General features: G+C 36.2%; 7 non-coding genes across 7 annotated transcripts; all 7 read left to right on the top strand.

Moving 5' to 3' along the window:
* Window positions 1–258: 258 nt before the first annotated feature.
* LOC131342111 (5S ribosomal RNA) lies at window positions 259–377 on the top strand. The gene has a single exon (XR_009202972.1). It is a non-coding gene; the product is annotated as a 5S ribosomal RNA (ribosomal RNA).
* A 2,650-nt stretch (window positions 378–3,027) lies between these two features.
* LOC131342121 (5S ribosomal RNA) lies at window positions 3,028–3,146 on the top strand. The gene has a single exon (XR_009202981.1). It is a non-coding gene; the product is annotated as a 5S ribosomal RNA (ribosomal RNA).
* Window positions 3,147–5,608: 2,462 nt separating this feature from the next.
* LOC131342086 (5S ribosomal RNA) lies at window positions 5,609–5,727 on the top strand. Its single transcript, XR_009202958.1, has one exon. It is a non-coding gene; the product is annotated as a 5S ribosomal RNA (ribosomal RNA).
* Window positions 5,728–7,086: 1,359 nt separating this feature from the next.
* LOC131342087 (5S ribosomal RNA) lies at window positions 7,087–7,205 on the top strand. Its single transcript, XR_009202959.1, has one exon. It is a non-coding gene; the product is annotated as a 5S ribosomal RNA (ribosomal RNA).
* A 2,466-nt stretch (window positions 7,206–9,671) lies between these two features.
* On the top strand, window positions 9,672–9,790 carry LOC131342090 (5S ribosomal RNA). Its single transcript, XR_009202962.1, has one exon. It is a non-coding gene; the product is annotated as a 5S ribosomal RNA (ribosomal RNA).
* A 1,383-nt stretch (window positions 9,791–11,173) lies between these two features.
* On the top strand, window positions 11,174–11,292 carry LOC131342080 (5S ribosomal RNA). The gene has a single exon (XR_009202953.1). It is a non-coding gene; the product is annotated as a 5S ribosomal RNA (ribosomal RNA).
* Window positions 11,293–13,753: 2,461 nt separating this feature from the next.
* On the top strand, window positions 13,754–13,872 carry LOC131342084 (5S ribosomal RNA). The gene has a single exon (XR_009202956.1). It is a non-coding gene; the product is annotated as a 5S ribosomal RNA (ribosomal RNA).
* Window positions 13,873–16,492: the final 2,620 nt, after the last annotated feature.

Here is a 16,492-nt window from a genome sequence, read left to right on the forward strand (position 1 = left end):
GTTTTAAATATTTAGTGAAATTAAGCAGAGTAAGATGTGATTAAGTGTTAGTAATCCCAAGAGGTGGAGAGGCACGTATGTGTTGCAGGTGGTGAGACAGAAAGTTTGATATGGATGAAGAGGTTGTTCTCTCCACCCAACAGCAAATTAAGAAGCGAATGAGATGGTTTTTTGGGGAAAAAAAAGAAAGAAAAAAAGAATAAAACGGTGTCAGCCACATAGTACACTATAAAGAGCCGTTACTGAAACTGCTCTCTCGCTTACGGCCATACCACCCTGAGAACGCCCGATCTCGTCCGATCTCGGAAGCTAAGCAGGGTCGGGCCTGGTTAGTACTTGGATGGGAGACCGCCTGGGAATACCAGGTGCTGTAAGCTTTTTCACCGTCAGAAGTCTCTACAGCAACTTTTCCATCTCAAAACTTGCATTCATTTATTACTACACAGAGATCACACGCAGAGACATATCTGAAAAAATCAACAAGCAATCAATCAACTCGACACAAATTCAGGCTCAAATAACAGAATTATCCACACCTTAATTATTTTGCAATTTATTCGTGTCTTCATTCATTCATTCATTCATTCATTCATTCATTCATTCAATCAATCACTCACTCGCATATTCCTTATAAAAAAATTTTTTACTCTTTTTTCTTATTTAGAAGCTTTGTTTTGCCATAACGTTATTTATTTCGGAGGGTGTATGTTTCTAGAATGGACAGACTTCTCGTAGCAGATATCATAGTCACATTTCTTGATGATACCAATCTCGTGATTATTCTTTTATTCATGAATTTCGTTATTATTATTATTATTTTTTCTTACTACTACTACTACTACTATTACTGTAAGTAGCAGTCGTAGTTGTAGCATTTGCATTTATAATATGTGCGTCTTAGACGCTCGAACAAACAATTGGATGTTGCAGGTTTGTTCAGATTATGTACAGTGTTCTTTATTTCTAAATATGTTGTGAAGTTTTCAATTCAAGCACATGTGTAAAATTCCCTTTGATAGACCCGTTCAGCAAATGCTGTAAACGCAGAGAGAAAAAATGTTGTGGAGGATGAGAACATCAGGCATGGACACATCATTTTCCTACTTTTTACTCATGATTATTATAAATGAATGTTCAGTAAATTATTTTTTCTGTCATCTAGAACAATCTAGTAGAACATCCATTAATTTTTTTTCTAAATTCTTTCATGTTGATTTGTTTAAATTAAAACATAACACACATTCAAACACAGCCAGACTCATTGCGGTAATGAGAATTTCATCAGAAAATGCAGTAAAATAGAAAAATAATGAATTCTCATGTTGAAATTACACATTGTGCAAGGTACAGAACAGTATTGTCTTTATTCTGACGCTTTTTTATATTACTAAATGACACTTTTTATATTCAAAATCATTAGTGCCGTGGTGTTTCAGTGGTTTTGTGAGAATCACCCAAGTATTTGACCCCTTTGCAAAACATGGCTTAATACTTGGTGGCAAAACCCTTGTTGGCAATCACAGACGTCAGACGTTTCTTGTAGTTGGAATATCTGTGTATTGTATCTAGGTATGCACGTATGTATATGTGAATATTTGTGAATGAATACGTTGTTAAATGTATTTGCTTTTTCACTCATAACTAAAATATTTGTAGTGTGATGTGATTCATCTACCCATACAGAATAAGTGAAGTTGCTACTGTTTAAAACCTTATGAAAACCATTTTTAGGGAATGCAGATGATTACTGCATGGTGTGCTCCTTACTCGAATATGATGCCAAGAAGATCAAATGATTGAAATGGTACAGTATAACAAACGTGTTCTGTATGATCAATTTACTCCCAAACGTGTGTGCATATTACCATATAATCTACCTTATGGGGGAGTTTTATTCATTTATTCATTCATTCACTAACTCGCATATTCCTTATGAAATTTTTTTTTACTCTATTTTCTTATTAAGGAACTTTGTTTTGCCATAACGTTATTTATTTCGGAGGGTGTATGTTTCCAGAATGGACGGACTTCTCGTAGCAGATATCATAGTCACATTTCTTGATGATACCAATCTCGTGATTATTCTTTTATTCATGAATTTCGTTAATATTATTATTTTTTACTACTACCTCTAGTACTACTACTACTACTACTATTACTACTACTACTGCTACTACTACTACTGTAAGTAGCAGTCGTAGTAGTAGCATTTGCACTTAAAATATGTGCGTCTTAGATGCTCGAACAAACAACTGGATGTTGCAGGTTTGTTCAGATTATGTACAGTGTTCTTTATTTCTAGATATGTTGTGAAGTTTCCAATTCAAGCACTTGTGTAAAATCCCCTTTGATAGACTCGTTTAGCAAATGCTGTAAACGCAGAGAGAGAGAGAGAGAGAGAGAGAGAGAGAGAGAGACCAAGAGCGCACGCAATCACGCGCTCTCTGACTCGCGCGGGTTGGAAGGTTGCGCAAGCCGGCCTCACTCTCCAGTTCAGCTGGTGGCGGTAATGAGTCCAACTCCTGAACAAAGAATAAGAGAGCAGACATGTGGATCTTGTCGTTGTTGCGGTATTTAAATGTTTGCTCTGAATTGTTTTTAACGAAGTAATAATTGAAGCAAGAAAAGTGTTTGTGGATGAAGTGGTAATAGCCTGTTCACAGTCCCCTTACTTTGTCTCGCAGTAATCTGATGTCTTATGTGAAGTGTTTATTTTTTGATGTGGCATGAAAATGAAGCAAGAATCTGCGATGCAGCGTGCAACATGCCGTTTTAAATATTTAGTGAAATTAAGCAGAGTAAGATGTGATTAAGTGTTAGTAATCCCAAGAGGTGGAGAGGCACGTATGTGTTGCAGGTGGTGAGACAGAAAGTTTGATATGGATGAAGAGGTTGTTCTCTCCACCCAACAGCAAATTAAGAAGCGAATGAGATGGTTTTTTGGGGACAAAAAAGAAAGAAAAAAAGAATAAAACGGTGTCAGACACATAGTACACTATAAAGAGCCGTTACTGAAAGTGCTCTCTCGCTTACGGCCATACCACCCTGAGAACGCCCGATCTCGTCCGATCTCGGAAGCTAAGCAGGGTCGGGCCTGGTTAGTACTTGGATGGGAGACCGCCTGGGAATACCAGGTGCTGTAAGCTTTTTCACCGTCAGAAGTCTCTACAGCAACTTTTCCATCTCAAAACTTGCATTCATTTATTACTACACAGAGATCACACGCAGAGACATATCTGAAAAAATCAACAAGCAATCAATCAACTCGACACAAATTCAGGCTCAAATAACAGAATTATCCACACCTTAATTATTTTGCAATTTATTCGTGTCTTCATTCATTCATTCATTCATTCATTCATTCAATCAATCACTCACTCGCATATTCCTTATAAAAAAATTTTTTACTCTTTTTTCTTATTTAGAAGCTTTGTTTTGCCATAACGTTATTTATTTCGGAGGGTGTATGTTTCTAGAATGGACAGACTTCTCGTAGCAGATATCATAGTCACATTTCTTGATGATACCAATCTCGTGATTATTCTTTTATTCATGAATTTCGTTATTATTATTATTATTTTTTCTTACTACTACTACTACTACTATTACTGTAAGTAGCAGTCGTAGTTGTAGCATTTGCATTTATAATATGTGCGTCTTAGACGCTCGAACAAACAATTGGACGTTGCAGGTTTGTTCAGATTATGTACAGTGTTCTTTATTTCTAGATATGTTGTGAAGTTTTCAATTCAAGCACATGTGTAAAATTCCCTTTGATAGACTCGTTCAGCAAATGCTGTAAACGCAGAGAGAAAAAATGTTGTGGAGGATGAGAACATCAGGCATGGACACATCATTTTCCTACTTTTTACTCATAATTATTATTAATGAATATTCAGTAAATTATTTTTTCTGTCATCTAAAACAATCTAGTAGAACATCCATTCATTTTTTTTCTAAATTCTTTCATGTTGATTTGTTTAAATTAAAACATAACACACATTCAAACACAGCCAGACTCATTGCGGTAATGAGAATTTCATCAGAAAATGCAGTAAAATAGAAAAATAATGAATTCTCATGTTGAAATTACACATTGTGCAAGGTACAGAACAGTATTGTCTTTATTCTGACGCTTTTTTATATTACTAAATGACACTTTTTATATTCAAAATCATTAGTGCCGTGGTGTTTCAGTGGTTTTGTGAGAATCACCCAAGTATTTGACCCCTTTGCAAAACATGGCTTAATACTTGGTGGCAAAACCCTTGTTGGCAATCACAGACGTCAGACGTTTCTTGTAGTTGGAATATCTGTGTATTGTATCTAGGTATGCACGTATGTATATGTGAATATTTGTGAATGAATACGTTGTTAAATGTATTTGCTTTTTCACTCATAAATAAAATATTTGTAGTGTGATGTGATTCATCTACCCATACAGAATAAGTGAAGTTGCTACTGTTTAAAACCTTATGAAAACCATTTTTAGGGAATGCAGATGATTACTGCATGGTGTGCTCCTTACTCGAATATGATGCCAACAAGATCAAATGATTGAAATGGTACAGTATAACAAACGTGTTCTGTATGATCAATTTACTCCCAAACGTGTGTGCATATTACCATATAATCTACCTTATGGGGGAGTGTTTTGTTTCTAATGCCTTTTTATTGATTTTGTTCCCTTTTTTGTAGGTGCAGTGTGATGTGATTCATGTAGTAGGTCGGCGCATTTTGAATGTGCCCAGTATGAGAAAGAAAGTAGTGCACCATAATTGTGCAAAAAATGTTACAAATAATAAATGTTCTGGTGTGCCAGATTCAGGCACATAATCTTCAAATAGTCTTTATAATTGTTTTCTTTAGTGTCCACAGCTGGTCTACTGTTCTGCTAGCAATTGACGGATTATTTGAAATAATTTTATAAGACAATTAGACAAGCTTTGTTTAGCTACCGTGATTTCTTAAAATAATTAAGGTAGTCAGAAGTGTAAATATCAAAACATGCTCCCCATATTCTTACAGTATAGATGGCATTAGAGGTGGTGTAATAAAAAGTGAATTTACACTGGGAGCATTATTTGATAGGGGATCTTGGTCTGTCGAGACATGCTACCCATGAAATATTAATTAATAATCTTATAATGAAGTATCAAAACATGCTCCCCATATTCTTACAGTACATATAGTGTTAGAGGGGGTGTAATATCAAGTGATTTTACACTGGGAGCATTATTTGATAGGGAATCTTGGTCTGCCGGCCCCACTCTCCAGTTCAGCTGGTGGCGGTAATGAGTCCAACTCCTGAACAAAGAATAAGAGAGCAGACATGTGGCTTTTGTAGTTGTTGCGGTAATTAAATTGTTGCTCTGAATTGTTGTTAACGAAGTAATAACTGAAGCAAGAAAAGTGTTTGTGGATGAAGTGGTAATAGCCTGTTCACAGTCACCTTACTTTGTCTCGCAGTAATCTGATGTCTTATGTGAAGTGTTTTTTTTATGTGTTATGAAAATAAAGCAAGAAGCTGAGATGCAGAAAGAATGAAAGAAAAAAAGTGTAATCTACATCGTACACTATAAAGAGACATTATTGAAGCTGGTCTTTCGCTTACGGCCATACCACCCTGAGAATGCCCGATCTCGTCTGATCTCGGAAGCTAAGCAGGGTCGGGCCTGGTTAGTACTTGGATGGGAGACCGCCTGGGAATACCAGGTGCTGTAAGCTTTTTCACCGTCAGAAGTCTCTAGTGCAACTTTTCAAACTCAAAAACACCTTCACCTTGCGTTCATTTATTACTACACAGAGATCACACGCAGAGACACATCTGAAAAAATCAACAAGCAATCAATCAACTCGAAATAAATTCATGCTCAAATCACAGAATTATCCCCACCTTATTTATTTTGCACTTTATTCGTGTCTTCATTCATTCATTCATTCATTTATTCATTCATTCACTAACTCGCATATTCCTTATGAAATTTTTTTTTTACTCTATTTTCTTATTAAGGAACTTTGTTTTGCCATAACGTTATTTATTTCGGAGGGTGTATGTTTCCAGAATGGACGGACTTCTCGTAGCAGATATCATAGTCACATTTCTTGATGATACCAATCTCGTGATTATTCTTTTATTCATGAATTTCGTTAATATTATTATTTTTTACTACTACTACTAGTACTACTACTACTACTACTATTACTACTACTACTGCTACTACTACTACTGTAAGTAGCAGTCGTAGTAGTAGCATTTGCACTTAAAATATGTGCGTCTTAGATGCTCGAACAAACAACTGGATGTTGCAGGTTTGTTCAGATTATGTACAGTGTTCTTTATTTCTAGATATGTTGTGAAGTTTCCAATTCAAGCACTTGTGTAAAATCCCCTTTGATAGACTCGTTTAGCAAATGCTGTAAACGCAGAGAGAGAGAGAGAGAGAGAGAGAGAGAGAGAGAGAGAGAGAGAGAGACCAAGAGCGCACGCAATCACGCGCTCTCTGACTCGCGCGGGTTGGAAGGTTGCGCAAGCCGGCCTCACTCTCCAGTTCAGCTGGTGGCGGTAATGAGTCCAACTCCTGAACAAAGAATAAGAGAGCAGACATGTGGATCTTGTAGTTGTTGCGGTATTTAAATGTTTGCTCTGAATTGTTTTTAACGAAGTAATAATTGATGCAAGAAAAGTGTTTGTGGATGAAGTGGTAATAGCCTGTTCACAGTCCCCTTACTTTGTCTCGCAGTAATCTGATGTCTTATGTGAAGTGTTTATTTTTTGATGTGGCATGAAAATGAAGCAAGAATCTGCGATGCAGCGTGCAACATGCCGTTTTAAATATTTAGTGAAATTAAGCAGAGTAAGATGTGATTAAGTGTTAGTAATCCCAAGAGGTGGAGAGGCACGTATGTGTTGCAGGTGGTGAGACAGAAAGTTTGATATGGATGAAGAGGTTGTTCTCTCCACCCAACAGCAAATTAAGAAGCGAATGAGATGGTTTTTTGGGGAAAAAAAAGAAAGAAAAAAAGAATAAAACGGTGTCAGCCACATAGTACACTATAAAGAGCCGTTACTGAAACTGCTCTCTCGCTTACGGCCATACCACCCTGAGAACGCCCGATCTCGTCCGATCTCGGAAGCTAAGCAGGGTCGAGCCTGGTTAGTACTTGGATGGGAGACCGCCTGGGAATACCAGGTGCTGTAAGCTTTTTCACCGTCAGAAGTCTCTACAGCAACTTTTCCATCTCAAAACTTGCATTCATTTATTACTACACAGAGATCACACGCAGAGACATATCTGAAAAAATCAACAAGCAATCAATCAACTCGACACAAATTCAGGCTCAAATAACAGAATTATCCACACCTTAATTATTTTGCAATTTATTCGTGTCTTCATTCATTCATTCATTCATTCATTCATTCATTCAATCAATCACTCACTCGCATATTCCTTATAAAAAATTTCTTTACTCTTTTTTCTTATTAAGAAACTTTGTTTTGCCATAACGTTATTTATTTCGGAGGGTGTATGTTTCTAGAATGGACGGACTTCTCGTAGCAGATATCATAGTCACATTTCTTGATGATACCAATCTCGTGATTATTCTTTTATTCATGAATTTCGTTATTATTATTATTATTTTTTCTTACTACTACTACTACTACTATTACTGTAAGTAGCAGTCGTAGTTGTAGCATTTGCATTTATAATATGTGCGTCTTAGACGCTCGAACAAACAATTGGATGTTGCAGGTTTGTTCAGATTATGTACAGTGTTCTTTATTTCTAGATATGTTGTGAAGTTTTCAATTCAAGCACATGTGTAAAATTCCCTTTGATAGACTCGTTCAGCAAATGCTGTAAACGCAGAGAGAAAAAATGTTGTGGAGGATGAGAACATCAGGCATGGACACATCATTTTCCTACTTTTTACTCATGATTATTATAAATGAATATTCAGTAAATTATTTTTTCTGTCATCTAAAACAATCTAGTAGAACATCCATTCATTTTTTTTCTAAATTCTTTCATGTTGATTTGTTTAAATTAAAACATAACACACATTCAAACACAGCCAGACTCATTGCGGTAATGAGAATTTCATCAGAAAATGCAGTAAAATAGAAAAATAATGAATTCTCATGTTGAAATTACACATTGTGCAAGGTACAGAACAGTATTGTCTTTATTCTGACGCTTTTTTATATTACTAAATGACACTTTTTATATTCAAAATCATTAGTGCCGTGGTGTTTCAGTGGTTTTGTGAGAATCACCCAAGTATTTGACCCCTTTGCAAAACATGGCTTAATACTTGGTGGCAAAACCCTTGTTGGCAATCACAGACATCAGACGTTTCTTGTAGTTGGAATATCTGTGTATTGTATCTAGGTATGCACGTATGTATATGTGAATATTTGTGAATGAATACGTTGTTAAATGTATTTGCTTTTTCACTCATAACTAAAATATTTGTAGTGTGATGTGATTCATCTACCCATACAGAATAAGTGAAGTTGCTACTGTTTAAAACCTTATGAAAACCATTTTTAGGGAATGCAGATGATTACTGCATGGTGTGCTCCTTACTCGAATATGATGCCAACAAGATCAAATGATTGAAATGGTTCGGTATAACAAACGTGTTCTGTATGATCAATTTACTCCCAAACGTGTGTGCATATTACCATATAATCTACCTTATTGGGGAGTGTTTTGTTTCTAATGCCTTTTTATTGATTTTGTTCCCTTTTTTGTAGGTGCAGTGTGATGTGATTCATGTAGTAGGTGGGCACATTTTGAATGTGCCCAGTATGAGAAAGAAAGTAGTGCACCATAATTGTGCAAAAAATGTTACAAATAATAAATGTTCTGGTGTGCCAGATTCAGGCACATAATCTTCAAATAGTCTTTATAATTGTTTTCTTTAGTGTCCACAGCTGGTCTACTGTTCTGCTAGCAATTGACGGATTATTTGAAATAATTTTATAAGACAATTAGACAAGCTTTGTTTAGCTACCGTGATTTCTTAAAAAAATTAAGGTAGTCAGAAGTGTAAATATCAAAACATGCTCCCCATATTCTTACAGTATAGATGGCATTAGAGGTGGTGTAATAAAAAGTGAATTTACACTGGGAGCATTATTTGATAGGGGATCTTGGTCTGTCGAGACATGCTACCCATGAAATATTAATTAATAATCTTATAATGAAGTATCAAAACATGCTCCCCATATTCTTACAGTACATATAGTGTTAGAGGGGGTGTAATATCAAGTGATTTTACACTGGGAGCATTATTTGATAGGGAATCTTGGTCTGCCGGCCCCACTCTCCAGTTCAGCTGGTGGCGGTAATGAGTCCAACTCCTGAACAAAGAATAAGAGAGCAGACATGTGGCTCTTGTAGTTGTTGCAGTATTTAAATTGTTGCTCTGAATTGTTGTTAACGAAGTAATAACTGAAGCAAGAAAAGTGTTTGTGGATGAAGTGGTAATAGCCTGTTCACAGTCACCTTACTTTGTCTCGCAGTAATCTGATGTCTTATGTGAAGTGTTTTTTGTATTTGTTATGAAAATAAAGCAAGAAGCTGAGATGCAGAAAGAATGAAAGAAAAAAAGTGTAATCTACATCGTACACTATAAAGAGACATTATTGAAGCTGGTCTTTCGCTTACGGCCATACCACCCTGAGAACGCCCGATCTTGTCCGATCTCGGAAGCTAAGCAGTGTCGGACCTGGTTAGTACTTGGATGGGAGACCGCCTGGGAATACCAGGTGCTGTAAGCTTTTTCACCGTCAGAAGTCTCTAGTGCAACTTTTCAAACTCAAAAACACCTTCACCTTGCGTTCATTTATTACTACACAGAGATCACACGCAGAGACACATCTGAAAAAATCAACAAGCAATCAATCAACTCGAAATAAATTCATGCTCAAATCACAGAATTATCCCCACCTTATTTATTTTGCACTTTATTCGTGTCTTCATTCATTCATTCATTCATTCATTCATTCATTTATTCATTCATTCACTAACTCGCATATTCCTTATGAAATTTTTTTTTTACTCTATTTTCTTATTAAGGAACTTTGTTTTGCCATAACGTTATTTATTTCGGAGGGTGTATGTTTCCAGAATGGACGGACTTCTCGTAGCAGATATCATAGTCACATTTCTTGATGATACCAATCTCGTGATTATTCTTTTATTCATGAATTTCGTTAATATTATTATTTTTTACTACTACTACTAGTACTACTACTACTACTACTATTACTACTACTACTGCTACTACTACTACTGTAAGTAGCAGTCGTAGTAGTAGCATTTGCACTTAAAATATGTGCGTCTTAGATGCTCGAACAAACAACTGGATGTTGCAGGTTTGTTCAGATTATGTACAGTGTTCTTTATTTCTAGATATGTTGTGAAGTTTCCAATTCAAGCACTTGTGTAAAATCCCCTTTGATAGACTCGTTTAGCAAATGCTGTAAACGCAGAGAGAGAGAGAGAGAGAGAGAGAGAGAGAGAGAGAGAGAGAGAGAGAGAGAGAGAGAGACCAAGAGCGCACGCAATCACGCGCTCTCTGACTCGCGCGGGTTGGAAGGTTGCGCAAGCCGGCCTCACTCTCCAGTTCAGCTGGTGGCGGTAATGAGTCCAACTCCTGAACAAAGAATAAGAGAGCAGACATGTGGATCTTGTCGTTGTTGCGGTATTTAAATGTTTGCTCTGAATTGTTTTTAACGAAGTAATAATTGAAGCAAGAAAAGTGTTTGTGGATGAAGTGGTAATAGCCTGTTCACAGTCCCCTTACTTTGTCTCGCAGTAATCTGATGTCTTATGTGAAGTGTTTATTTTTTGATGTGGCATGAAAATGAAGCAAGAATCTGCGATGCAGCGTGCAACATGCCGTTTTAAATATTTAGTGAAATTAAGCAGAGTAAGATGTGATTAAGTGTTAGTAATCCCAAGAGGTGGAGAGGCACGTATGTGTTGCAGGTGGTGAGACAGAAAGTTTGATATGGATGAAGAGGTTGTTCTCTCCACCCAACAGCAAATTAAGAAGCGAATGAGATGGTTTTTTGGGGAAAAAAAAGAAAGAAAAAAAGAATAAAACGGTGTCAGCCACATAGCACACTATAAAGAGCCGTTACTGAAACTGCTCTCTCGCTTACGGCCATACCACCCTGAGAACGCCCGATCTCGTCCGATCTCGGAAGCTAAGCAGGGTCGGGCCTGGTTAGTACTTGGATGGGAGACCGCCTGGGAATACCAGGTGCTGTAAGCTTTTTCACCGTCAGAAGTCTCTACAGCAACTTTTCCATCTCAAAACTTGCATTCATTTATTACTACACAGAGATCACACGCAGAGACATATCTGAAAAAATCAACAAGCAATCAATCAACTCGACACAAATTCAGGCTCAAATAACAGAATTATCCACACCTTAATTATTTTGCAATTTATTCGTGTCTTCATTCATTCATTCATTCATTCATTCAATCAATCACTCACTCGCATATTCCGTATAAAAATTTTTTTTACTCTTTTTTCTTATTAAGAAGCTTTGTTTTGCCATAACGTTATTTATTTCGGAGGGTGTATGTTTCTAGAATGGACGGACTTCTCGTAGCAGATATCATAGTCACATTTCTTGATGATACCAATCTCGTGATTATTCTTTTATTCATGAATTTCGTTATTATTATTATTATTATTTTTTCTTACTACTACTACTACTACTATTACTGTAAGTAGCAGTCGTAGTTGTAGCATTTGCATTTATAATATGTGCGTCTTAGACGCTCGAACAAACAATTGGATGTTGCAGGTTTGTTCAGATTATGTACAGTGTTCTTTATTTCTAGATATGTTGTGAAGTTTTCAATTCAAGCACATGTGTAAAATTCCCTTTGATAGACTCGTTCAGCAAATGCTGTAAACGCAGAGAGAAAAAATGTTGTGGAGGATGAGAACATCAGGCATGGACACATCATTTTCCTACTTTTTACTCATGATTATTATAAATGAATATTCAGTAAATTATTTTTTCTGTCATCTAAAACAATCTAGTAGAACATCCATTCATTTTTTTTCTAAATTCTTTCATGTTGATTTGTTTAAATTAAAACATAACACACATTCAAACACAGCCAGACTCATTGCGGTAATGAGAATTTCATCAGAAAATGCAGTAAAATAGAAAAATAATGAATTCTCATGTTGAAATTACACATTGTGCAAGGTACAGAACAGTATTGTCTTTATTCTGACGCTTTTTTATATTACTAAATGACACTTTTTATATTCAAAATCATTAGTGCCGTGGTGTTTCAGTGGTTTTGTGAGAATCACCCAAGTATTTGACCCCTTTGCAAAACATGGCTTAATACTTGGTGGCAAAACCCTTGTTGGCAATCACAGACGTCAGACGTTTCTTGTAGTTGGAATATCTGTGTATTGTATCTAGGTATGCACGTATGTATATGTGAATATTTGTGAATGAATACGTTGTTAAATGTATTTGCTTTTTCACTCATAACTAAAATATTTGTAGTGTGATGTGATTCATCTACCCATACAGAATAAGTGAAGTTGCTACTGTTTAAAACCTTATGAAAACCATTTTTAGGGAATGCAGATGATTACTGCATGGTGTGCTCCTTACTCGAATATGATGCCAAGAAGATCAAATGATTGAAATGGTACAGTATAACAAACGTGTTCTGTATGATCAATTTACTCCCAAACGTGTGTGCATATTACCATATAATCTACCTTATTGGGGAGTGTTTTGTTTCTAATGCCTTTTTATTGATTTTGTTCCCTTTTTTGTAGGTGCAGTGTGATGTGATTCATGTAGTAGGTCGGCGCATTTTGAATGTGCCCAGTATGAGAAAGAAAGTAGTGCACCATAATTGTGCAAAAAATGTTACAAATAATAAATGTTCTGGTGTGCCAGATTCAGGCACATAATCTTCAAATAGTCTTTATAATTGTTTTCTTTAGTGTCCACAGCTGGTCTACTGTTCTGCTAGCAATTGACGGATTATTTGAAATAATTTTATAAGACAATTAGACAAGCTTTGTTTAGCTACCGTGATTTCTTAAAATAATTAAGGTAGTCAGAAGTGTAAATATCAAAACATGCTCCCCATATTCTTACAGTATAGATGGCATTAGAGGTGGTGTAATAAAAAGTGAATTTACACTGGGAGCATTATTTGATAGGGGATCTTGGTCTGTCGAGACATGCTACCCATGAAATATTAATTAATAATCTTATAATGAAGTATCAAAACATGCTCCCCATATTCTTACAGTACATATAGTGTTAGAGGGGGTGTCATATCAAGTGATTTTACACTAGGAGCATTATTTGATAGGGAATCTTGGTCTGCCGGCCCCACTCTCCAGTTCAGCTGGTGGCGGTAATGAGTCCAACTCCTGAACAAAGAATAAGAGAGCAGACATGTGGCTCTTGTAGTTGTTGCGGTAATTAAATTGTTGCTCTGAATTGTTGTTAACGAAGTAATAACTGAAGCAAGAAAAGTGTTTGTGGATGAAGTGGTAATAGCCTGTTCACAGTCACCTTACTTTGTCTCGCAGTAATCTGATGTCTTATGTGAAGTGTTTTTTTTATGTGTTATGAAAATAAAGCAAGAAGCTGAGATGCAGAAAGAATGAAAGAAAAAAAGTGTAATCTACATCGTACACTATAAAGAGCCGTTACTGAAACTGCTCTCTCGCTTACGGCCATACCACCCTGAGAACGCCCGATCTCGTCTGATCTCGGAAGCTAAGCAGGGTCGGGCCTGGTTAGTACTTGGATGGGAGACCGCCTGGGAATACCAGGTGCTGTAAGCTTTTTCACCGTCAGAAGTCTCTAGTGCAACTTTTCAAACTCAAAAACACCTTCACCTTGCGTTCATTTATTACTACACAGAGATCACACGCAGAGACACATCTGAAAAAATCAACAAGCAATCAATCAACTGGACACAAATATTCATGCTTAAATCACAGAATTATCCACACCTTAATTATTTTGCACTTTATTTGTGTCTTCATTCATTCATTCATTCATTCATGCAACCACTCACTCGCATATTCCTTTAAAAAAATATTACTCTATTTTCTTATTAAAAAACTTTGTTTTGCCATAACATTTATTTCGGGGGGTGTAAGTTTCTAGAATGGACGGACTTCTCGTAGCAGATATCATCACATTTCTTGATGTGAATAATCTTATTATTATTATTTTATTAATGTATTTCGTTATTATTATTTTTTAATTATTTTTCTTACTACTACTACTATTTCTGTCCATAGCAGTCGTAGTAGTAGCATTTGCACATATAACATGAGCGTCTTAGATGCTTGAACAAACAACTGGATGTTGCAGGTTTGTTCAGATTATGTACAGTGTTCTTTATTTCTAGATATGTTGTGAAGTTTCCAATTCAAGTGCTTGTGTAAAATCCCCTTTGATAGACTCGTCTAGCAAATGCTGTAAATGCAGAGAGAGAGAGAGAAAGAGAGAGCGAGCGCACTCACTCGCTCGTGTTGGAATTTTGCTCAAGCCGGCCCCACTCTCCAGTTCAGCTGGTGGCGGTAATTCATCCAATTCCTGAACAAAGAAGTAGAGAGCAGACATATGGCTTTTGTAGTTGCAGCAGCTTTTAAATTGTTGATCTGAAATGTTTTTAACTCAGTAAAGGAGTAAAATGTCATTAAGTGGTATGAATCCCATGAGTTGGATAGCCACATATTCGTGTATGTGTGCGGGTTTTCCTACTTTGTTGTAGCCAATCCATCTGTGAAAATAATGTCTTATGCTGTCTGAACTGCTCTTTCAAAATTTGAGCCCCATGAATCCTGGCATTGTCATCTAGATATATGGCCATGCCATTAGGGAAGAAAAAATCCATTTACTGAAAAAGCTGGTCATTCTGTATATTCAGTTAGTCAGAAAAAAGAGAGTAAAAAGAGAGTAACATCATTTCCACAACCACAAAATATGTCTTCCAACATGTTTTTTCAAGAAATGAGAAGCTCCTCACTGCATCAGTTAGTGTTAAATAGCTTGTTGCCAGCAGAAACATTTTAATCACTGCAGTAATTATCCAATGTGACTTGGCATACACAATGGCATATTTTTGCTTCATAACCTATTTAAGAAATTGTTATATCATTAATTCAGATATTTCCAGCGATTTGCAAGCTTAGGCCTTTTTGATCATACTTATCACAGGTTTTTATTTTATCTAAACATGAAAGTAATAACCTCTTATAGCTAGCAAGGTGTTGTCTTCCAAACATGTTTAACGTACCAATACTTTAGCATTAGGAACAAACAATGACTAAACAACTGGCTTATTTAATAAGAATACATGCACAAAGAATAAAGAATGAACTTCACTTAAACAACATCACAGGCATAGGATGCATTAATGGTAAAAAGCATCTAAAAGCATCTGATGGTAAGGTTCACGTGATACATGATGGTAAAGCCTCCCAAATGGTATTGTACAATGTATTTTTATTCCCCTTGAGCATCTTTGAAGTTTCTCATGAACAGAGTACCAAATGGCCTAGTTTCAATATAGATAACAATCCCTCAGCTGGGTAGCTCAGTATGTACTGCATGTTAATTTGGTTCTTGAGATTGGGTTGGTGGGAACAATAGACCAAAATGTCTCTCATTCGCACCAGGCCATCTCAGTATTTTAATGTGTAGGTAATGTAAAATATTAAACTATATACTGTAAATCCTGTTTCCTAAACTTCCTAAACTATGATGTCACCACATTGTTCACTATGACAAATGGATTATAATGATATCAAACATGCCCTGAGGAACATTTTTAACTGTTTGAAGTAGGTTGCACAATATGTGGCTAGGACAACTTAGCTCTGTGTTGTTTTCTGTAGCACCATGGACCTGGAGGAATGTTTTTTCATTTCACTATGTACTACATAGGCTATATATGATTGAAATGACAATAAAAGATTCTTGACTTGGCTCTTGACTTGATTTTAGTTAAACATAGTTCAGATGAAAAGGCTTAGTTCACATGGTCTCTGTGACCCACATCCTTGGTCACTTTAAGCTTACATAAATTACTGCCACAATTTACAAATCTACTACTCAGTACAACGTACTTCATTTGTGTATCTGCTACTGCAACTTTACACTTTAACATACCCTGCCATTTTATATGGTAGCAGTGACGGTCATTGTCAGTAGAAATTCTGCTATCCTATGTTTTTCCTTTGACTGTACAGTCAATTTAGTATTATCTGCACAAATAACCTGTAATTGTCTCTTTTTAGACTTTAACGGACATAAGCCATTTTGTATTAAACTCTATAATTTGCTTAATGAACATAGGAATAATGGATGGAAAACACAACAGCACACGCCAGCATAGAGTGTGTACGTCAACAGAGCTTAACAAGCTTTTCTTTTAACAGAAAGCTTATG

Source organism: Hemibagrus wyckioides, linkage group LG20 (assembly GCF_019097595.1).
Source record: "Hemibagrus wyckioides isolate EC202008001 linkage group LG20, SWU_Hwy_1.0, whole genome shotgun sequence".
Taxonomy (NCBI): Eukaryota; Metazoa; Chordata; class Actinopteri; order Siluriformes; family Bagridae; genus Hemibagrus; species Hemibagrus wyckioides.